At 43.7% G+C, this 24,515-nt stretch overlaps 1 protein-coding gene across 1 annotated transcript in view; it reads left to right on the forward strand.

The window, feature by feature from the left end:
- LOC137623210 (uncharacterized) overlaps nt 1-24,515 on the forward strand; it is a 170,357-nt gene that overhangs the window by 725 nt on the left and 145,117 nt on the right. The window lies entirely within an intron of this gene.

Raw genomic sequence — 24,515 nt, forward strand, 5'->3', positions numbered from 1 at the left:
ATTTTCGTAGTAGTTTCGCACGGTAGTTTTCCCTGCTGCTCTAACGTTTGTGCTCGATATCCAAGGATTTATAATGCAATCTCCAACTTCTTCTACCTCTGGAAAGTTGAGTATTTATTCTTTACAGTGTATAAATTTTAGCTCCTGCTTCGCAGAGAAATTAGAGTACAGTGAACCCTCGTTTATCGTGGTAGATAGGTTCCAGACCCGACAGCGATAGGTGAAAATCCGCGAAGTAGTGGCACCATATTTACCTATTTATTTAACATGTATATTCAGACTTTCAAAACCTTCCCTTGTACGTAGTACTGTTAACAAACTACCCTTTAATGTACAGAACACTTAATGCATGTACTACAGTACCCTAGACTAAAACAGGCACAAATATTAAAGGGGATTCTATATCATGCGTTGGTAAATTTACAGTTTCATCCATTATGGGGAAACTGGAATAAAAATATATTTGTTGCATAAGAAATAGTGTAGTTCCAACGAATTTAACGTTTATTTTGACCGCAAACCATCCGATTTGGAGATTTACTAAGTTGTTCTAGAATGCAGAAAGACCCTACTTCATCCCAACAATTATGTGGGACACCAGGTGGGAACCGGGGGTTTTGGGTGGGGGGGGGGGGGCGTCAAATGATATTTGCAATAAATGAATACTTATCCTTCCACCACCCCTCCCCCTATACCCCTATCTAGCCCTACCGGGGGGCTCCGCCCTCCCTGCGACCCCCCCCCCCCCTTAAGGCCACAGTGATTTTCAGGGCACTACTGAACCTAATAAACCCACCTAACCTAGCCTAGGGGCTCTGTACCCCTACCTAGGGCCCTGTACCCCTACCTAGGCCTACCGGGGGGGGGGGGGGGGGGGGGCTCCGCCCCCCTTGCGACCCCCCCCTTAAGGCCACAGTGAATTTTGGGACACGACCGAACCTAATACAACCACCTAACCTAGGGCCCTGTACCCCTACCTAGGCCTACCCCTGCGAGGCCACCCCCCCCTTACAGCCACTACCTAACACATCCATCAAACCAAATCCATAGTGATGGTACTGCTGCATACATCGTTATACTATCACCATTATAATATACTCTATAAATTAATGAAGCTTACCTTAAACTGTTGGTTCATCAAGATGTGTTGCTGCTTTGAGGAAAACGTAAAGCCGTTGGGAAGGTTCCTTGACATGCAGGCCAATTTTGATTTTGTAAAATTAAATTGTCTCTCTGGCACAAATCCACTAGGTTTTCAATAATCCCCGAATAACTTACAACAAATTCATTGCAAGTTAGGAAACAGTCAGGACAAGAAGATGGAATTTCAACTTCTTGTGCAACATGAGATGACGTGCTTGCTACTGCCTCCATTTCTAAGAACGAAATGAAATGCATGGGAAAGATGTATTGTGGCGCTGTTGTATTGTCGTGCTGTGATTGGCCAAAGATGTATGACGTCATAGTGGATAGGCGCTGTGATCGGCCAAACGTGTAAGACTTTATAGTGAACTAGTTTGTCTGCGGATTATAATGGTTACAGGGATCATTTAAGCAAATACAAGACACAGTCAACAATAACAACAGACTTAGAAAAAATCTGGGAGTAAGACATGAGTAGCGTGAGTTTGATCGTCGATATATAAAGAACTAGGCATTTGCGACAAATAATATTTTACAGAAATACTACAAAAGACTTGCTTTACTCGGGAAATATATTATTATAATAGATTTCCCATAATGGATGAAACTGTAAATTTTCCCATGCGTTTCCTAAACACGCCAAAAAGCACGATAAAAAATGGCAACCAATGTTTTGTTTACGTTTCTCTGATCATAATGAAGAAACAAACGCATTTAGTGTACACATCTGTGTATAGGTTAGTTTTGCATCGATGATATTGATTATACAGTATGTTGATTTTGTTATTACCAATGTTTTACTTAATTTTTCTTAGTACTTCCAAATGAAATGTTTTTCTTTATGACGCCGCCTGAAACGACGGCGTCATAAAGTACGCTCAGTAAACAACCACGCTCGGTAATCAAAGAAGGCATTTAACGTGCATGATGAAAGTGATAAATAATGATATTTACAGTAAAAGCTTTTAGAAAATATGTTATTACAAGTATTATTTACCGTATCTATATAAAATCATACAGTACATACTGTACGTAGCAAAGCAGGAAAACAATTTACGAGAGAGAGAGAGAGAGAGAGAGAGAGAGAGAGAGAGAGAGAGAGAGAGAGAGAGAGAGAGAGAGAGAGAGAGAGAGAGAGAGAGATTGTTTTACGTATGTAAATGTAAATTTTAAACAAAAAAATATGATAGGTTACAACATGTATACTCTTCAGACTTTTAAAACCTTCCCTTTAACTTAATGCATACAGTACTAAACTAAAACAGGCATAAATATTAAAATGTTAGAATATTAAAGTAAAAAATAAAGATTGTTACTGTACTCACCACGAAAGAAGTTCAAGAAAAACTTGAATGATGATGGCGATGAATTTGCTGCACAGTAGAAATGATGATGAAGCTGATGATGTCTTCTACTGTGCAGCCAATGATAGTATTTTACGTCTCTTCAGACGGAGGTGTCTTTTCCTGGGACACTTCTTCAACTTCTTCCTGGGAAACTTCTTCAATTTCTTCCGAAGGCGTACTAGCAGGAGGAACTGGCTCTTCTTTGCGAGGCTGGAAGAACATTGTGATCGGAAGTTTCTGCCGCTGCTTCTTTTTTTGCTCTAAGAGCATCCTGTAGGGAGTCATGTCTTCATCGATCTTGTTGCAGAATTGCATAGACCGAACCATATCCTCGTCCCACTCTTGCAACATTTCTTTCAACTCCTTCGCATGGTTGCAGACCTTGGCAAGCCGTTCTAATGTTAAGCCCGGTTCTTCGACATTTTCTTGGGTCTCTTCCTGTGTTTCGCTCTCTTCTTCACTTGCCGATTTCGTCAGGTCTTCTAGGTCTGCGTCAGTTAGTGGCTGGGAATGGCAGTCTAACAACTCGTCGACGTCTTCAGTCGTCATGTCGCCAAACCCGTCACCTCCAATTATGGCAGCCAACTGCACAGATTTGCGTATTGCAGAGTGTTAGATTTCAGACGGAGTAAATCCCTCGTCGTCGTAAACAATCTGGGGCCACAACTTCTGCCAGCTCGCATTCACGGTTGCAGGTTTCATTTCTTGCAGTGCCTTCTGAATGTTCTGCAGGCACGTGGCTATGGTGTACTGCCGCCAGTACGCCTTCAAATTAAAATCTTCATCTTCATCTTCTTGGGCAGCATCCACACATGCAACGAGGTCCGCCAAGGTATTCTTTGTGTAGAGGGCCTTGAACGCCCTGATAACCCCCTGGTCCATCGGTTGAATTAATGACGTGGTGTTGGGTGGCAGGAACTCAACCTGAACGCCCTCACGCGACAGGTCAGTTGCGTGTCCACCAGCGTTATCCATAACGAGAAGGATCCTGAATGGCAAGCCCTTCTCTAAGAGATATTGACTGACTTGCGGGATGAAACACTGGTGGAACCAGTTGGAGGTCAGCATCTTCGTAATCCATGCTTTTTGATTATGCATCCAGTACACGGGAAGGAGATTCTTATTCTTATTTTTCAAAGCGCGAGGATTTTTGGACTTGTAAATAAGCCCCGGCTTTAGCAAAAATCCAGCAGCATTGCCACACATCACGAGGGTAACGCGATCCTTGAATGCTTTAAAGCCAGAGGCTTTGGCTTCTTCTTTGAACAGGAAAGTTCGCGACGGCATTCTCTTCCAAAACACTTGTTCCGGCTTGTATCCACCTTCGGCGATAATATTCTTGAATGTCTGGTTCACGTAAGTTTCAGCAGCGGCAGTGTCAGCGGAAGCAGCCTCGCCATGCGGGGAAACGCTTTTCAGGGCGAAGCGTTTCTGAAACTTAGCAAACCATCCTTTGCTGGCGGAAAAACGTTGTTTCTGACGCTGGGAATCAGTGGATGTCCCTGGTTGAGGTTCATCTACATCATCATCTTCTTCAGCATGGTCGCCATCGTCGTCTTGAGGTTCCTTTTCTGCAAAATTCTCATACAAGCTCAAAGCCTTGGTTCGGATGGTGTTCGTATCCAAGGCTATGTTCTTCTTCCGGCAGTCGGCAATCCACACTGCTAAAGCACCTTCCATGCGTACGATCGTTTTATTACGCGTGGTAACGACTCGCTTCGCTGATCTGCTAAAGGTGATTGCATCCGTCTTTCTAATGTTCGCCTCGTCCTTCTTGATATAGCGAACGGTGGATTCATTGACTCCAAAATGGCGGGCTGCGGCCGCGTAACTTCTACCGTCTTTTAACATATCGAGAAGCGTCACCTTCTCAGCAATCGTCATCATCTTTCGGTGGCGTTTAGGCTCACTACCACCCTTAGTAGAAGCAGAACGCTTGGGAGGCATTGTACAGTAGGGTTTAACAGAAAGTTCAACAAAAAGTTCAACTTAAAACAGTCACGCACAGCACAGATTAAATATTTAACTTAGCCGGTGAATATATAATAGCTGCTGCTCCAGCGGCTCGACAGAAAACACACACAAAAACTCGCGAGCGATCGCTATGAAGGTTGCGGGTGTGCCCACCAGCGCCAACTATCGGCCAGATACCGCATATACATGTAAACAGACCCAATTTTTTCTCTGTCGGCCTTAACGACAAGACGTATCAATACTCGCTGTACAACCTGGAGTTTTCTCAACATATTTGGTGAAGTACTTCCTTTTGGTTTGAGCTTTCGCAGTGCAGGTGTTTTATCTTCAACTTAAATCTTGAACTCGTTTTTGGATAGATTTAATTTTTGATGACTTTGGATTGTTTTTTGGACTTTCTCAACCGCCTTTATTAGGCCTCTTCGATTAGCTTTCCATTTATAATAAACATCAAGATAAATTTTAATGATTTGTTTATATGCGACCTTTCCTGAGAGTAGGCGGTCCTAACTTGGAAACCGAAGTTAAACAACGTTGAGCCCTTTCAATCGTAAATAACTTTTACAGAGCAATTGATTTAAAACTTATTAAATGAATATTTTTTAGTAGATATTTTATAAAAGATTTTCTTTGAATAGTCTTCGTACCGTTTCAAAGATGAACTAACGTTTAGTTTATTTATGCTACGCAGTTTGCGCTCTATCGTTACGATAGAGAGAGAGAGTATCACGGTTTCACTTTGCAGAAAGAGTAAATCGATTCTGACGTTTTGTTCATTCTTCTTTCAAAGCTTAAATGTTTTAAATACTATTTTAAAGGAACTTTTTAATTGTAAAACCTTTCAGTTTTTTCCTTTGGTCAAATAACCTGTTTATTGACGAAAGGTAAGTGGGCTCTTCTCTTCGGTGCGAAATCAAGAGAGAGAGAGAGAGAGAGAGAGAGAGAGAGAGAGAGAGAGAGAGAGAGAGAGAGAGAGAGAGAGAGAGAGAGAGAGAGATAGAGACGGAGAGAGAGAGAGGAGAGAGAACGTTCCGATCTTTATTCTCGTCTCAAGCGAGTAACGTTGTTCTCGAGTCAGTCTTTTACTCTCGTCCCTAGTCTCTGTACGGGGAGAAATGATAAAACGTTTTTAGTTTTTATTCTCGTCCCAAGGCACTGTACGGTGAGAGATTGAAAACGTAGTTTTGAATGAACTAGTGTTTAGTCTCCTTCCCAGCCACTGATCTTTTTATCTTAAAATATTTTTACTGTTTTTTTTTTTTTTTGCTTGTATTAATGTGCTTACATTATACGACTGATTTCGCAATTATAACCTTTTGATGAGGGTAGAATTGCGTTCTTCAGGTAGAAATCAGTTTTATTCATACCTAATGTGAATTGTTAAAAAATTCGATTTCAGTGAAATAAGTGCAAAACAGAAAATCGTAGTGATAAAGTGATAATTGCGCAAAGTGTTATCAGTGTTGCGACCGAGGGTTCGTCTGTTCGTGCCTGTCGTTCGCCTAGTCCGAGACCTCTTGCAAGCTCCCAAGCCCAGGGGAGAAGTAATGTCGTACGACTTATGGGTTCGAGAGGACTTGATCAGCGAACAGACGTTCCCTCTATGGTTTCAGGCGTGTCTCATCAACACCGCCCCTACCATAAGACGAGCGAGACGTTTTTCTCCTCGTCATCCGAAGGCTTTTCGCATAAGAAACCGTGGAACAAGGTTTCGAGGCCCTTTAAGCGAAAGTCAGTCCTTTCAGGACAGGTCCAGCGTCCTGGTTTTAACTATTAGGACAGCTCTGACCCTATGCAGTCATCGGAAGACTGCTCGCCGCATAAACAAAAGCGTAACACAGGCTCCGAGAGTCTTTTTGTAGGCAAGGTTTTGCAGTCACAGACATTACCCTCGTCTCTTACCGCAACCATTCCCGTTGATCCTAAATGGGTTGTACGGCAAGACATGCAGAATAAGCTTGCCTCTCTTATGGAAGACTATTCTGCCGATAAGGTTCACGTTGATCCTAGCCGTTTATCTCATCGAGATCCTGGCCTTCAGCCGCCCAAACGAACCTTTGTGCGTCCTGTTGACGTTGGCGTAGCTAAGTCACGTCAGTCACGATATGTAGAGCCTCACTCGATGCGGTCACGTGTTGGCTTTCAGCCGCATTTGGACGTTAGGCCGCTTCTTAATGCTCCTGTTGACGTTCAGGACGTTCGCCAACCAGCGGAGTTGACTTGTTTTGACTCTGAGCGTCAACTACCGCAGTCTAGAGTTGTTTTGACTGCTCAGACTAGGCAGTCAAAACAGTTTCGAGTGGACGCCGAGCGTCCTCCCGCACCTGTTGTTGTTGACAGTTCACAGACTGTTAAGCAGTTACATGACGTTGCGTCCTGGTCCGCTACTAATGCACCAGTGCGTGTGGACTCTGTTTGTCAAGCATTGCCACCACGGCAGGTCTCTCCCTTGCTTGAGACTCGGCTATTGTCGGACAAGGTTCCTTCAGATGAGGAAGTTGCTGTTCCCCCTCCTACTGATATTCCCTTGAGGACTCTGTCAGACGGAGAGGAGCCTAAAGCTGCTTAGCCCTCTTTGGACTTTAAATAAATCATGCTGATTTTTAAGGATCTTTGTCCGGATCTTTTTGTAACTGCTGCTCCTCGTTCGCCTAAACGTCAGAGTTTACACTAGGCCTAGCTACTTCGAAGCCGTTGTTTTTTTAAGCTAGTGCTCTCTTGCTCTTCTAAGAGAGCTTTACGTTTGCTAGGCGACTGGTTTATCACCAGGAGGAGTTTGGGGGAGACAGCCTTTGCTTTCCCTACTTTTAAGCTGGCTTATAGAGCGAGAGTCTGATATGACACGGGAGAAGTTCTCGGCTTGGGAGTTCCTGCCTCTGCCCAGATAGACTTCTCAAACCTCATAGACTCTCCCTGGCGCCTGGCCATGAGACGCTCCAAGATTTTATGGTCGACTTCAGAGCTAGACCATCTCCTGTTAGGAGTTTTTTTTCGAGCATTTGAAGTTTTGCTGTACAATTATGTCATGCATAAACAAGGCTTTCAGGGATGGCTCCAATGATCTGACAGCCACGTTCTCTGCAGGAACAAGTCCCTCAGGGATGGCTCCAATGATCTGGCAGCCATGTTCACTGCAGGAGTACGTAAGAGGCAAGTGCGCTCAATGTGTTCATTGTCAAGACAAACTTCACGATGAAGTCTACCAGGCTGTCTTGACAGCATTAATGGAAGGCGACTGGATGGTCTCTCTCGACCTTCAGGAGGCATACTTCCACATTCCTATACACCCGGATTCCCAACCGTTTCTGAGGTTTGTTTACAGGAATGTGGGGGTACCAGTTTCGAGCCCTGTGCTTTGGCCTCAGTCCTGCTCCTCTCGTGTTTACGAGGCTCATGAGGAATGTGGTAAAATCCCTCCATCTATCGGGGATCCGAGCCTCCCTGTCCTTGGACGACTGGCTTTTCAGAGCATCGTCCAGTCTTCGCTGTCTGCAGGATCTACATTGGACGTTGAGTCTGGCCAGGGAGTTGGGACTTTTGGTCAACCTAAAAGTCCCAACTGATCCCATCCCAGATTATTCTATATTTGGGGATGGAGATTCGCAGTCCAGTTTTTTCGGGCTTTTCCGTCTGCCACCGATTAGAACAAGCCCTGCTCGAAGTCCAACTAATGCTGAAAAGAAAACGTTTGTTCAGTCAGGAGTTGGAACAGTCTCGTAGGGACTCTCTCATCCCTGGAGCAGTTTGTCTCACTAGGGAGACTACACCTTCTGCCTCTCCGGTTCCATCTAGCCTCTCACTGGAACTAGGACAAGACGTTAGAGACGGTATCATTCCCAGTCTCCGAACCAGTAAAGGCATGCCTGAAATGGTGGGACAGCAATATCAGTCTGAGAGAGGGACTATCCCTAGCAGTCAAGAACCCAAACCACGTGTTGTTCTCAGACGCGTCGGATTTGGGTTGGGGTGCGACCCTGGACGGTCGGGAATGCTCGGGTCTGTGGACCTCAAGTCAGAAGAGCATGCACATCAACAGCAAGGAGCTATTAGCAGTCCACTTGGCCTTGATGATATTCGAAAGCTTCTTCGAAACTAAGTGGTAGAGGTCAACTCAGACAACACAGCTTTGGCGTACATCTCCAAGCAAGGAGGCACACACTCCTTCACGCTGCTCGAGATGGCAAGGGACCTTCTCTTATGGTCAAGAAATCGAGGCATCTCCCTGTTGACGAGATTCATCCAGGGGGACTTGAACGTCTTGGCAGACTGTCTCAGTCGGAGGGGTCAGGTGATACCCACGGAATGGACCCTCCACAAGGACGTGGGCAAGAGTCTTTGGGCTACTTGGGGTCAACCCACCATAGACCTCTTTGCCTCCTCGTTGACCAAAAGGTTACCAATCTATTGCTCTCCAGTCCTAGATACAGAAGCAATCCACATAGACGCATTTCTACTGGATTGGTCTCTTCTGGACTTATATGCATTCCCACCATTCAAGATAGTCAACAAGGTACTTCAGAAGTTTGCCTCTCACGAAGGGACAAGGTTGACGTTGGTTGCTACCCTCTGGCCCGCGAGAGAGTGGTTCACCGAGGTACTTCAATGGCTGGTAGACTTTCCAAGAAGTCTTCCTCTAAGGGTAGATCTGTTACGTCAGCCCCACGTAAAGAATGTCCATCAAAGCCTCCCTGCTCTTCGTCTGACTTCCTTCAGACTATCGAAAGACTCTCAAGAGCTCGAGGCTTTTCGAAGGAGGCAGCCAGTGCGATTGCAAGAGCTAGGAGAGCTTCTACCATTAGAGTATACCAGTCGAAGTGGGAAGTCTTTCGAGACTGGTGCAAGTCAGCATCTGTGTCCTCGTCCAGTACCTCTGTAGCCCAAATCGCAGATTTTCTTTTACATCTGAGAAAGGTTCGCTCCCTTTCAGCTCCCACGATTAAGGGCTACAAGAGCATGTTGGCTTCGGTCTTTCGACATAGAGGCTTAGATCTTTCCAACAATAAAGATCTCCAAGATCTCCTTAAGTCTTTCGAGACCTCTAAGGAACGTCATTTGGCAACTCCTGGATGGAACTTAGACGTGGTCCTAAGGTTCCTCATGTCAGACAGGTTTGAGCCATTACATTCAGCCTCCCTGAAGGATCTCGCCCTCAAGACACTTTTCCTAGTGTGCTTGGCTTCGGCTAAAAGGGTCAGTGAACTTCATGCCTTCAGTAAGAACATTGGCTTTTCTACAGAAAAAGCCACTTGTTCACTTCAACTTGGTTTCCTGGCCAAAAATGAACTGCCTTCTCGTCCTTGGCCTAAATCTTTTGATATTCCTTGTATCAGAGATCGTAGGCAACGAACTGGAAAGAGTATTATGTCCTGTTAGAGCTCTTAAGTTCTATTTAGCTCGTACTATGTCATTACGAGGTAAATCTGAGGCATTATGGTGCTCAGTTAAGAAACCATCATTGCCTATGTCAAAGAATGCTTTGTCATATTTTATCAGATTTTTTAATACGAGAAGCTCATTCTCACTTGAATGAGAAAGACCGATGTTTGCTTAAGGTTAAGACGCACGAAGTTAGAGCTATAGCAACCTCCGTGGCCTTCAAGCAAAATAAATCTCTGCAAAGTATTATGGACGCGACTTTTTGGAGAAGCAAGTCAGTGTTCGCGTCATTTTTACTTAAAAGATGTCCAGACTCTTTACGAGGACTGCTACACACTGGGTCCATTCGTTGCAGCGAGTGCAGTAGTGGGTGAGGGTTCTACCTCTACATTACCCTAATTCCAATATCCTTTTTAATCTGTCTCTTGAAATGTTTTTTAATACAGTATTGTTTTTTGGGTTGTACGGAAGGCCAAGAAGCCTTTCGCATCCTGGTTGATTTGGCGGGTGGTCAAAGTCATTTCTTGAGAGCGCCCAGATTAGGGGTTTGATGAGGTCCTGTTGTATGGGTTGCAGCCCTTAATACTTCAGCTCCTGGGAGTCTTTCAGCATCCTAAGAGGATCGCTGGGCTTCGTGAGGAAGACAGACTTATAAGGCAGAGTAATCGTCTAAGTCAACTTCCTTACCAGGTACCTTTATATATTTGGGTTTTGTTATGATATAACTGTCAAAAACTCTAAGCATATACGCTGTAAACTTAATTAACTCTGGTCTCTACCCACCACCATGGGTGTGAATCAGCTATTATATATTCACCGGCTAAGTTAAATATTTAAAAATTATATTTTAATTATAAAATAAATTTTTGAATATACTTACCCGGTGAATATATAAATTAAAGGCCCCCCTTCCTCCCCGATAGAGACCCAGCGGGATGAGAAAAATTGGGTCTGTTTACATGTATATGCGGTATCTGGCCGATAGTTGGCGCTGGTGGGCACACCCGCAACCTTCATAGCGATCGCTCGCGAGTTTTTGTGTGTGTTTTCTGTCGAGCCGCTGGAGCAGCAGCTATTATATATTCACCGGGTAAGTATATTCAAAAATTTATTTTATTATTGAAATATCATTTTTCGACAGAACCTCAGAGTATTCAGTCTTTTTGCTGGCGCCAGAGCAGCAGGGTGAGTAGTCACTCCTCTGCCTTCTTTCAGCTGCCGGCATAGGAGGCTATGCCTCCCTAGGCCACACTTGAAGTGGTTGTATGATGCCGCCACCTTCTCCCCTGCGGTCTAGAAGACTAGTCCCGTGTTGGCAGACCCTAGGCTGAAGAATAGACATTCTTCTGCCGCCTAGGATGGTGCCGACACTGAAGCAATGTTTCTCCCCTGTTGGGAGGTGGCGGCAATCCTGCCGCCTCCTCCTAACACTGTTTTGGCAGACCCTAGGCTGAAGAATAGTTATTCTGCTGCCGTTTAGGATGGTGCCGATACTGAAACAGAGTTTCTCCCTTGTGTGGTAGCGGCAGCAAGGTTGCCGCCTACTTCCACACTTTATACAGGACCCTTTTCCCTGCCCCCCTCTGTCCTTTAGCGATGGCCTAGCCATCGCAACCTTGTGGCCATCGTCTTAAATCTCACCGCTTGCCGGGTAGGTTGTAGGGCCGGCGGGGCTCCTACATAAGCAGCTGTATAGTTACTCAGTCTCCCCTTATGGACGCAAGGCTCCGGGAAAGGTTGTGACGGCTGCCGGTGGGAGACCCCTGTTCTGTCGAGTGTTCGTCAGTCCTCTCTTGGACTGCCATCCACATACCCGGAGCCGGCAGTGACCGGCAACGTTTTTTGTGGTTGGATGGAAGCCTGAATGATATATTCTCCCCTTCCATTTGAGCCCTCATTCTGGAGGAAGGAAGTAAGATTAAGTACTTACACCCGTATTTATTGTTAACAAACATTTAATAAGGTAGCCCTTCACTCCATGCTTTCTCTCTCTCTGTCAGCTAGTGCCGCCAGGTACTAACCCAGTCGGCGAAAGCCGGGTAGGCCGGTGCCGCCAGGTACTACCCCAGGCGGCGTCTCTTGCCGCCAGGTGTTAGCCTAGCTGGCAACATGCCGGCTAAACTACAGTATATGATTATACACTAGCCAGTGTATTTGCAATATAGATCATACTGCAGACAGAAAACTATAGTATATATTATACAGTAGTTATTTTCCAACATACCCTGTGTATCCTTGCACAGTCTATTGTTGAGACCAGTCATATATCGATAGAAAAGATTTCTTTCAACACTCTGATAGCTAATCAGTTAACAATTTACCCCACATTATTAAAACCTTGAGAAGGGTCAGTGTTAAGTTACACTTATCTTTGGGGGAGGTCACAGCAATTGGCTGGACCGGAAACACAGGTATGTGTCTTTCCTAGTTCCTTTCTAGCTTGACTATCCTAAGCTATAAAGATCAAAATATTAATAGTAATATTTTACATAATTGTTTATCAGGTGAGATAAACTACCACATACTCATTTAAATTTCCTCTCTTTACAGGAGGACCAAGTGAAGTGCAAAGTCATCTTCTGCAATGTCAGGAGTAAGGACTTCTGCAGCCATAAAGAGTGCAGAGCTCATGCCCCCTGCACCACTACCAAAGAAGCTCTATGGTACTGTGACCCCCAAGGCTGCAACATATGCAAGGTCTTGGTTACCGAAGCTTTTGATGACCCCAAGTCAGTGGAGTCAAGGGATGCAGCACGAGAAAAGCTGCGTAGATGGGTACGTGGGTTCCAGAAGAACTCAACGGGACCGTACCTTCCTAACGAAAGGATGTGCAACTTGCTGTTGCCTAAAGCGGGTATGGAAGCGGTCATACCCCAGACTCGACCTGGGATTTCATGCGTCCAGATTGCCGTAAAAACGGAAGTCAGCGACGCTTTACAAGGCATGGACATCCATCAAGAGGAGAAGATGTCCAAAGTGTCCTCGGACACTGAGAAGGATCTTCTGAGGGAAGGTCACGAGTAGGAGTCTACTTTGACTCCTGAAGGAGATGATGAAGTCGATTCAGAGTCCCTTCCATAGGTGCCAGCTCTGGAGCAGTTACCTTCAACATCTTCTGCCACTCCATCAGATGACATGAGACAGGCACTGGCCAATCTTACGGTGCTGATGGAGAGCATTCGCAAGCAAGGCGAAGAAAGGGAGATGAAACTTGAAAGGCAAATTGCTCGACTCTCCGCCTCCCGTGGGTCTCACAAGAGACTAAGGGTTCAAGACCTCCCAACCTGCTCTGAAACTAATCCCTGGAGGTATGCAGAGTACATGCCAATCACTAACGGCAAACTCTTTATCTCAGAGAAGTTGGGAGCCGTCCCTATCAAAGACGTTCAGTTCTGGCCAAGCTTCAACGCTTACCCAGAATGCTTTATTCATCTGAAGCTGGAACCAGCATTGAAGGACGAGATGGAACCCAAGGAGGTCATAGTATTTGACCATGACAAGGCACAGGCTCTTTTGTCAAGAAGCCTGAAACAGGCGGGCTACACTAATTCTAAGGTGTCAGCCCTCAGCAAGAAACATCCTACCTTTCTTGCTTCAGCTTCAATAGCCTTCCCATTTACATCGAAGCCTCTTAAAACCGTTGTTAAGGCAATAGAGGCAGGTAAGCCTTGTCCTACAATCGATGAGTGTAGACCTATGTCATTAGCCCTGTCCATGGAGGATAAGGATTGGAAGGAAGTCCACCTTACCTTCTCAGTTGGGAAGTTGGAGGCAGATATCGCTGGACGTCAGTTCAACAGAAATCTTCCAAAGCTGTCTGACTTTTTCTTGCGTAGGGAGCAAGAAACGAAGGAAAGACTAGCGGCATCTCTATCCCTACAGAACTGTTTAGAGATGACTGCAGGCCTAAAGAGCACCCCGGATATGAACATGGTCATGGCCAAGATGCACATGGCTACCTTGGTAAAGGACCTGTACGGCTTTATTAAAGCCAGAAGGGCATGTAGAGAGTTCGTGTTTGCTTCAGCAGCAGTAAAACATGAACCCAGGAAGCTGATAGCTTCCAATATCTGGGGTAAGGACCTCTTCCCAAGTGAAGCGGTCAAAGAGGTAGTTGACAAGGCCGCCACGGAGAATAGAAACCTTCTCCAGAAGTGGGGCATGTCAGCTAAGAGGAAGTCTTCTCCAGATGAGGGTCCCCAGCCTAAGAAGAAGACTAAGAGATCTAGATTACCCTCTCAGCCTGCCAAACAACAACATCCCACAGTCACCATGACCGCGGTGCCCCAAGTAGTTCTCAACCTCCAACCACTTACTAGATAGTACCTCAACAGCTGGTTGCCCAGTCACCAGCATTTAACCCTATGTTTTAGAGACAGACCACTACCTTTTGTCCCAAAGGTAGAGGCTCTAGACGGGGCTCCTCAAAATACCCCTCACGAGGTAAGGGTGGTAAAGGAGGACGCGATCAGGGAGGTAAATCTTCCGGAAAACAGAAGCAATGAGATGCTTCAGGTAGGAGGGAGGCTCCAACAACTTCAGGATCGTTGGACCTTCGATCCATGGGCCCACAGCCTAATCAAGAACGGACTTGGATAGAGCTGGAGCAAGGCTCCACCATCATTTTCTCAATTTTTCCAACACTCCACCCCCGTAGTGGAAGAATATACCCTAGAACTATTGAGCAAGTGGGTAATAAGGAGGGCAGAGTCCATCAAATTCCAGGGAAGGCTGTTTTGTGTTCCCAAGAAGGACTCAGACAAACTCAGAGTCATTCTGGACTTGTTGCCACTCAACAAGTTCATAGAGAACAATAAGTTCAGGATGTTAACCCTTCAACACATAAGGACCGTACAACCAAAAGGGGCGTACACGGTCTCAATAGACCTGGCAGATGCTTACTGGCATATTCCAGTCAACCGCCCTCTCTCCTCCTACCTAGGATTCAGGCTACAGAAGAAAAAGTTCATCTTCAGAGCCATGCCCTTCGGACTAAACATAGCCCCAAGGATTTTCACGAAACTTGCAGACGCAGTCATTCAACAACTACGCCCAGAAGGCCTTCAGGTAGCAGCGTACCTGGACGATTGGCTGGTGTGGGCAGCATCCAGGATGGCTTGTATGCAAGCATCCAAGAAGGTGATCCAGTTCCTGGAACATCTGGGATTCAAGATCAACATCAAGAAGTCTCGACTCTCTCCAGCTCAAGAGTTTGAATGGCTGGGAATCTATTGGAACTTGAAGTCACACCGTCTCTCCATTCCCCCAGGGAAGATAAGAGAGATTGCAGGATCTGTCAAGAGACTAAGGATTTCGAGACATCAACAGGAAAGAGTACTGGGCTCTCTCCAGTTTGCATCAGTGACAGACCCAGTGCTAAAATCACAACTAAAAGATGCGTCAGGAGAAGGGAGAAGATACGCATCAAATGCTCGAAGAGATCAAAGAAGACCAATACCGTTCTTACTACGATCACTTCTCAAGCCATGGTCTAAGGCCAAGAACCTAAAGAGGACCGTGTCCTGGCAACCACCTCCACCATCAGTTCCCTCTTAACGAGAGAATGCCTTGATGAAGTCATTGGGCTTCAGCACGGCATATCATTCCCGTGCTGAAGGCTTGTGACGGGCAAGAGGGCTCTCGAACTGGGGAATTTCTTTTCCTCAGTTTGACTCTAAATTTCTCATTCTTTTTCTATTACCACTTATTGCTTATTCCTCCTTCATAATTATCAGCTGTCTCCAACCTTGCTGTCAAAACTCTTTTACCCATTTCACTGTCCAGGTTTTTTAGAGGGGACATTGTATCCATGATCGGTTTTTATTTCAAAATCAATTGTGGGAGCTGTGGTGGTCTTGCCAACTGCCCGAAAATGTTTGGACACCTAGGAGTGTCAGTATTCCCATACTGGCACGCGGAACTATCTCTTAGGAAATTTTGCCTTCGGATTCCAGGGGTTGGCTATTTTATAGAGATAGGACTCTCGGCATTCTGTCCGGTTTGCCTGCCACTATGATTAGAGTGGGGATGATTGTATTCTTGAAATGCTCTCAGTCCCATCAAGCGGGTTTGGCATACACTTGAGCCACTCTAATCATAGTGGTACCATCCCTTTGTGGTAGGGTAGGGAGTGGACATTTGGTAAGCAGCTTTCACAGGTGTCATTGGTGGAGAAATTAATTCCAGGAAAGGCTAACGGTGTCTTCTTTGGAATTTCAGACAGTCTTAATCTTTTCTCTCCCTTAAACTATATTTTTTTCCATTGTTTTTTTTTTCCATAGTTATTATGACCCCTTCCCTCCCCCTGAAAAAATAATTAATGAGTAAACTTAATATTCCCCGTACCCCTGGATCAAATGGCGAACCCCAGACACCGTTGACGACTTCTGCTTGTTTAAATAGGGAAAGCTCTGTTGACAACCTCGGCAATAAAAAGGATTCCTCCAACAATACTTCTTTGACCAGTGTTGTTAAAGACAATTTATCGGCACTGGTGGAAAATGATGCTTGTAATGACCGTAATACTTTACCCTCTGGTTCTGGCTCATTACCAGATCCAACAAAAAATCTGAAAATTCTCCACTTAAAAAACATACCAATTGGTTGTAGCTATGACATAATTCATGAAGCCTTCTGTAGATTTGGAGCAATCAAAGAAATTTTAATGGAGCTTAATGGTAGTAAAGGCTTTTGGGAAGCTTGGGTATCATTTTCAAGTTTTGAGATTGCTTTAGAAGCAAATAAAAATTTAGAGAGCATAAAAATTGACAATTGTTTGATTTCTGGGGCTTTATGTGATAAAGCACCAAGACACCTAGAGATATATAAACCAGAAGAATGGATGGAAAAAGAAATAGAGCATAGACTTCCAGAAGTAAGAACCCCCAAGCCCCCAACATGGATAATTGCATCTGGAAAGATAGATAATTATAACTATTATAAGATTAGTAAATTTATACAAAAAAAAGTTGGTTTAATTAAAAGTAAGGATATTAGTAGATACGGTAAGCAATCTGTTTTGATTAATGCAAAATCAGATACTCAAGCTCACATGCTTTGTGGCATGAAGATTGCAGAAATTGATCCTATTAAGGATATTAAACCACATATGAGCTTCAGCTATGGTAAAGGAGTAGTTTTTGATAAAGATCTATATGAATTCTCAGAACCAGAAATTCTGGACATGTGCCCTGCTAATGTTTGGAAAGTAAGTAAGATCCCTCAAACAAGCATGGTAGTTTTAACATTTGAAACCCCTGTTATACCAGATCATATAATTATTGAGAATGAAAGAGTACGTGTTCGAGAATATAAACCTAGGCCTTTACAATGCTTTAATTGTTTCAAGTACGGTCACCCTTCCCGGTACTGCAATAATACGAAGATCTGTATTAACTGTTCTTTGTTAGAACATGGCCAATGCAACAGAGATACAACCTGTGCAAACTGTAAAGATAATCATAAACCAAATGATAAAAGATGTAGAGAATACAAGAATGAAGAAGCTGCAATCTTGAAAGCAAATGCTGAACATATAAGTGTAGGTTATGCAAAGCATTTACTCAATCGGCAACTTAATTTTGCTCGCGCGGTTAAGATGCCAACAAAAGATTATAATCCACTACCCCTTACTACCACAGGGGGACCAGTGGCAGCACCTGGCCCGTCAGGTGCATCTCCCTTAGTGGTAGTAGCCCAGCCATCTGGGTCAAGTGCTCAGGCTATAAAAGCCAGAGCACAAACCTCCAAAGAGGTCAATATGGTGTCCAACACACCAAATATATTGTCACCGATAGGAGCATCTCCCCTAGAGGTAGTAGCCCAGCCTTTTGGGTTAAGTGCTCGAACTGTTGAAGTTCTAGCACAATCCTCCAAGGAAGCCAATGTGGCTTCCACCACCTTAAATGTATTGTCTCAGGCAGAATCTCTACCTGATTTGATGGAGATTGGAAAACAAGATCTTCCAAAGAGGAAAAGGTCCCCATCATCCTCACCTTCATCTAAGTCAGGTAAGTGCCCTACTGCTCATGATACTAAGGTTGACTCTTATAAAGATCCTAGAAAGAAAGAAAAGAAGAGTGGTGGCCTAGTAAAGCCTTCCATCTCCAGGCCTTACATGGCTTCATCTGAAAAGTCCCAAAAGACAAATGAGACAAAGAAAAATAATAACAAAAGATAATGTCTATCATCCAGTGGAATTGCAGAGGTCTAAGTACTAGCATTGAGCAAATAAAAACTTTAACCAGGGACTCAGACACGAAGGTAATTTGCCTACAGGAAACCAAGATCAGTGACAAACCATTTAATCCCGGACTCAATTATCATTTTTGTAGATCCCCTCCTTTGCAAGCTGCAAGAGCTCAAGGTGGTACAGGTTTTATTATTCACAAATCTGTAAAATTTGAAACAATCCCACTCAATACACCACTACAGGCATGTGCAGTTAGAACTCATATCGGGAAAAAAATTACTTTATGCTCGCTATATATTGAACCATCCTTAGAACTTTTCCTCTTAGATCATGCTGGTAATCCAAGAAGGCTTAGACTTTCTGACCTCCAAGACTTGATCAATCAGCTTCCTGCCCCTTTTATTTTAATGGGTGATTTTAATGCAAAGCATACTTTATGGGGTGGAAATGTGTGCGATAGATGGGGTAATCTTGTTGAAGAATTAATCGACAATAATGATGTAATACTAATGAATGATGGTTCTCCAACTAGGTATGATGTAGTCCACAACTCTACATCAGCCATTGATTTGTCAATCTGTTCCTCATCCATTCGATTGGACTACCTTTGGTCAGTAAATGAACACCTACATGGCAGTGACCATTGGCCAATAATGTTAAATTATGTCCATAATCTTCCTTCTCAGTGTCCACCAAAATGGAAGATAGATGAGGCAGACTGGGCAGCTTATGAAAACTGTTCACACACTGATAAAGAATATGATGAATTTACATCTCCAGTGCATGCCTATCAACATCTTGAAAATATTATTGATGATAATGCTAGCAAGTTTATACCTAAAACATGCGGTTTACCTCATCGCTCTGTAGTTCCTTGGTGGAGTAAAGAATGTGCCAACGCAAGAAAAGTGACCCGAACTTGCTTCAGAAGATACTTGAGGACAAACTATTTAGCAGATAGAATAGCATATCTCAGAGCCTGTGCCAAACAAAAAAGAATTTTTAAAAAAGCAAAGAGAGCATCTTGGAAGAAATATATATCTAATATTAATACCAAAACTCCTTCAAAGGAAATATGGGACAAGATTAGAAAACTTCAAGGTAAATTCGTCCCTAAGCCTCTACCAATATTAAGGGAAAATAATAGATATATATATGACCCCAAAGATGTAGCAAAGGTTCTTGCTAAGCACTTTGCTTATGTATCAAGTGCTGACAACTATTCCCCAGCATTTCAACAAATTAGAGCATCAACATCTGTTGTTCCTCCTGCTTCTTCAAATACTGAAGCTTTTAACCTGCCTTTTTTAACCTTCATGAGGTAGTAGGTTGGCCAAGGCACCAGCCGCCCGTTGAAATACTACTGCCAGAGAGTTATGGGGTCCTTTGACTGGCCAGACAGTACTACGTTGGATCCTTCTCTTTGGTTACGGTTCTTTCTCTTTGCCTACACATACGCCGAATAGTCTGGCCTATTCTTAACAGATTCTCCTCTGTCCTCACACACCTGACAACACTGAGGTTACTAAACAATTCTTCTTCGCTCAAGGGGTTAACTACTGCACTGTATTTGTTCTGTGGCTACTTTCCTCTTAGTAAGGGTAGAAGAGACTCTTTAGCTATGGTAAGCAGCTCTTCTAGGAGAAGGACACTCCAAAATCAAACCATTGTTCTCTAGTCTTGGGTAGTGCCATAGCCTCTGTACCATGGTCTTCCACTGTCTTGGGTTAGAGTTCTCTTGCTTGAGGGTACAATCAGGCACACTATTCTATTTAATTTCTCTTCCTCTTGTTTTGTTAAAGTTTTCATAGTTTATATAGGAAATATTTATTTTAATGTTACTCTTCTTAAAATATTTTATTTTTCCTTCTTTCCTTTCCTTACTGGGCTATTTTCCCTGTTGGGGCCCCTGGGCTTATAGCATTCTGCTTTTCCAACTAGGGTTGTAGCTTAGCAAATAATAATAATAATAATTTAGTATGGAGGAGATGCAAAATGCTATCTCCAGCTCTTCTTTAACTGCCCCAGGTGAGGATGGCATCCGGTATGAAATGATATCACATCTTCCAGTGGATACCAAGGAATTTTTATTAGAAACCTTTAATGGTCTATGGGCTTCCCATACATCTCCTGATTCCTGGCATACTTCAATTATAATTCCAGGCCACAAGTCTGGTAAAGACCCAGAACTGCCATCTAGTTATAGGCCCATATCCTTGACCAGTTGCATATGCAAACTATTTGAGAGAATGATCAACAACAGACTTGTGTGGTATCTAGAATCAAAAAATCTTTTATCTAACAGACAGTTTGGTTTTAGGAAGAACCGAAGTACTCTAGACCCTTTGCTGATGTTATCAAGGGAAATTTCAAATGCTTTTTCTAACCAAAACCAGGTGGTGGGTGTCTTTTTTGACCTCGAAAAGGCATATGACACCACATGGAGGGGTGGTATTTTAAAGCAATTGGCCTCGTGGGGTATAGGAGGACATATGTTCTCTTTTATTGAAGAATTTTTATCAAACCGCTCCATTAAAGTGAGAGTAGGGTCAGAACTATCTTCATCCTACATGCAAGAAGAAGGTGTCCCCCAAGGCAGCGTATTGAGTGTGACCTTGTTTGCTGTTGCAATTAATAGTCTCATTAGTCACATACCTCCTGGCATACAAGGATCACTATTTGTCGATGACTTTGCAATTTATTGTAGTGGATCATCTGCACTACAAGCATGCCAAAATCTTCAAATTGCAATAAATGCTGCTTCCGCATGGGCAAATTCTCGCGGATTCATGTTTTCTCCTCAGAAGACCAAAGCCATTCGCTTTACTCGTACTCGTAAAAGGGAAGAGATCCCCACCCTTTTCTTAAATGATTGTATTTTGCCATATGAGGATAGTGTCAAGTTTCTTGGAGTCATTTTCGACAAGAAAATGACATTTGGTCCCCATATAAATGACCTATCTATCAGGGTTAAGAAGTCACTGAACATTCTGAAAGTGATATCGCATTTTGATTGGGGTGCTGATAGAACAACTTTGCTTAGAATTTATACATCTTTGTGTCTGAGCAAGTTAGATTATGCATGCCAAATATATGGGTCAGCTACAAAGACTTTACTTGGAAAACTTGATATTGTTCACAATGCTGGGCTTCGCATCTGCACAGGTGCTTACAGAACATCTCCCATTGACAGTCTCTATGTTGATTCTGGCATACCTCCCCTTTCCATTCGCAGAGAGGAGTTGAGTTTGAGGTTTTTAGCTAGGTCCCTTGCTGTGAGAAACAATCCTAACTGTAAATATGTTAGGGCGCCTTTAGATCGGGCTCCTAACAGATCTAGAGTGCCTAAGCCTTTGGAAGTACAGCTGAAAAATTATGCTAGAGAAGTAGGCTTGTTAACAGCACAGATAGCAGAGGTAGGATATCCCAAGTCTCCTCCTTGGTGTAATCCACCTGTTAAAGTATGTTTTACGGCAGGAGGGAAAAATACCTTACCTAGTAGGGTAATGAAAAGTGAGTTTTTAAATCATGCTGCTCAACATCATGGGAAACATGTTTTTACAGATGGCTCCAAATCGGCTGCAGGAGTTGGAAGTGCAGCTGTGGTGGGGGATATTGTTATTAGAAGGAAACTCCCATCCTCTTGTTCAATTTTTACTGCTGAGCTGTACGCAATAATTCTCGCAGTCCAACATATTTTTAAAAATGGCAACCAAAATAGTTTTTATACAATTTTTACGGATTCCAATAGTGTTTTACTCTCATTAAAACAAATTATGCCAGGCCATCATCTAGTACAAGAGGTGCAGGACTGGTTAGTACTTCTGCAATCTAGGAAGAGTATCAGTGTTCACTTCTGTTGGGTCCCTGCCCATGTTGGGGTGGATGGGAATGAACAAGTAGATAAGGCAGCAAAGGAAGCTTCAGGGCTAAGTAATCCATCCCCCTTGAGTATTCCTTACAAAGATCTTAAAAGTGAGATTCATCTTTACTGTAAAAATAAGTGGCAAGCTCGATGGTCTGAACTGACCACCAATACAAAATTGAAACAAATCCACCCATTGGTGGATAAATGGTCATCTTGTAATTCTACAAGTAGAAGGGATACCATTATTTTAACTAGGCTGCGTATTGGCCATACACATGCAACGCACAATTATTTAATGAAGAGTGGGGAAGGGAGACAGGCCCCTCTTTGTAATACCTGTCAAGTGACAATGGATGTTAAACATATTTTAGTCGATTGTCCTGTTTTTAATCTCCAGAGGAGGACACATTTACTCCAGGACAAACCGTTAAGAGATATACTGGGGGAAAACTGTAATACCCTGAACTTGAGAAAATTTATACAAAGTATTGGGTTATATTACGAGCTATAATTGATTTTATTAATTTATTTATTTATTTTACCCTTTTAATCCCTATTTATTTCACATCTAGATTTTATTGTATGAAAGTGTTACGTTTTGTATTAAAGGTTAAAATGATACTAAATGGTGTAAGTGTACAGATATGATTGAATGATTTTCGTTGTATAGCGCTGAATGGCCTTTGATGCCCCAGTGCTTGGCTTAATGCCTAAATCCCATATTCAATTCAATTCAACTCCACCATCAGTTACCATCCACATGGATGCCTCAACGGAAGGATGGGGAGGTCACTCCCATCAATGGAAAGTCCAAGGGACCTGGTCTTCTCCATTCAAGACCTTCCACATCAACATTTTGGAGGCCATGGCAGTCCTTTTGACGTTGAAGAAACTCTCCCCTCGCAGATCAGCCCACATCAGGCTGATCCTAGACAGCGAAGTGGTAATGAGATGTCTGAATCGTCAAGGCTCGAGATCGCCCCAAATCAGTCAAGTGATATTGGCCATCTTCCGCCTGGCAGAAAAGAAGAGATGGCATTTGTCAGCAGTTCACCTTCAAGGGTTCCGCAATGTGACGGTGGACGCTCTATCCAGGTTCATGCCGATAGAGTCAGAATGGTCCCTAGACGCAGAATCATTCTCCATCTTGCATCAAGTCCCGGAACTGCAGATCGACCTCTTTGTGACGAGCGACAACAAGAAACTACCTCGTTATGTAGCCCCATACGAGGACCCTCTAGCGGAGGCGACGGACACCATGTCCCTCGACTGGAACAGGTGGAACCGGATTTACCTGTTCCCTCCGACAAATCTCCTAATGAAGGTCCCCAACAAGCTGAGATCCTTTCGGGGAACAGCAGCTCTAGTGGCTCCCAAGTGGCCAAAGGCAACTGGTTCCCTCTGGTATTGGAACTGAAGCTGAGGCTGGTCCCTCTTCCAGACCCAGCACTGTCTCAACTGGTCAAGAAGTCGACTGTCTTCGCTTCATCACAGAGAACCCAAAACCTTCATCTCATGATTTTCTCTCCTTAGCGTTAAAGAAAAGATTTGGGATCTCAAAAGGCAGTATAGACTTCTTAGAAAAATATAAGTTTAAGTCAACTAGGAGACAATATGAATCGTCTTGGAAAAAGTGGGTTGCTTTCGTCAAAGCAAAAGGATCAAAAGAAATCTCAATGGACTTCTGTCTGTCCTTCTTTATCCACCTTCATAGACAAGGTCTGGCAGCCAACACAATAACTACGTGTAAGTCGGCTCTGACTAGACCTCTGCTATACGGCTTCCAAGTGGACCTGTCGAATGAAATCTTTAACAAGATCCCTAAGGCATGTGCTAGACTCAGGCCTGCAGCCCCTCCGAAGCCCATTTCATGGTCCTTGGACAAGGTCCTACACTATGCTTCAACAGTGAACAATGAAGATTGCTCTCTTGAGGACTTGACTCAAAAAGTCATTTTCCTGTTTGCTATAGCCTCGGAGAACTGAATCTTTTTCCTGATCCAACCTTTCTCGTTAAGAACGAGCTATCCACTATGAGATGGGGTCCCTGGAGAATATGCCCTCTGTAGGAAGATGTCTCGCTGTGTCCAGTAGTGTCTAAAGGACTATCTTTGAAGAACTTCAGACTTCAGGGGAGGACAGCTCTTTAAAGGAGAAACTTCAAGATCAAACTTATCCCTAAAACAACTGAGGGCGAAGCTCACCTACTTTATTCGCAGAGCGGATCCCGACAGTACACCCGCAGGTCATGATCCAAGGAAAATTGCTTCATCACTGAACTTTTTTCAGTATATGGACTTTGACCGTCTTCACTCATACACTGGATGGAAGTCATCTAGAGTGTTCTACAAGCATTATGCGAAGCAAGTGCATGAACTGAAGCATTACGTGGTGGGGGCAGGTAGTGTATTAAAACCTGTCATCTAGTGCTGCGATGAACAGTGAATTGATTGGGACTCAATTTTCGGGTGAAGGTGTTGGCACCTCCCAAAGAGATATAATAGTTAAGTGAGTGTCACCATGGTGACACTAAGGACTGTTCAAATTATTTCAGGCGGAGAAATATACAGATAACACACGTGCCGTGTGTACTTTACACAGTGTTGATAATATTCAAC

The sequence above is a fragment of the Palaemon carinicauda genome, chromosome 30 (assembly GCF_036898095.1).
Source record: "Palaemon carinicauda isolate YSFRI2023 chromosome 30, ASM3689809v2, whole genome shotgun sequence".
In the NCBI taxonomy this organism is placed as follows: Eukaryota; Metazoa; Arthropoda; class Malacostraca; order Decapoda; family Palaemonidae; genus Palaemon; species Palaemon carinicauda.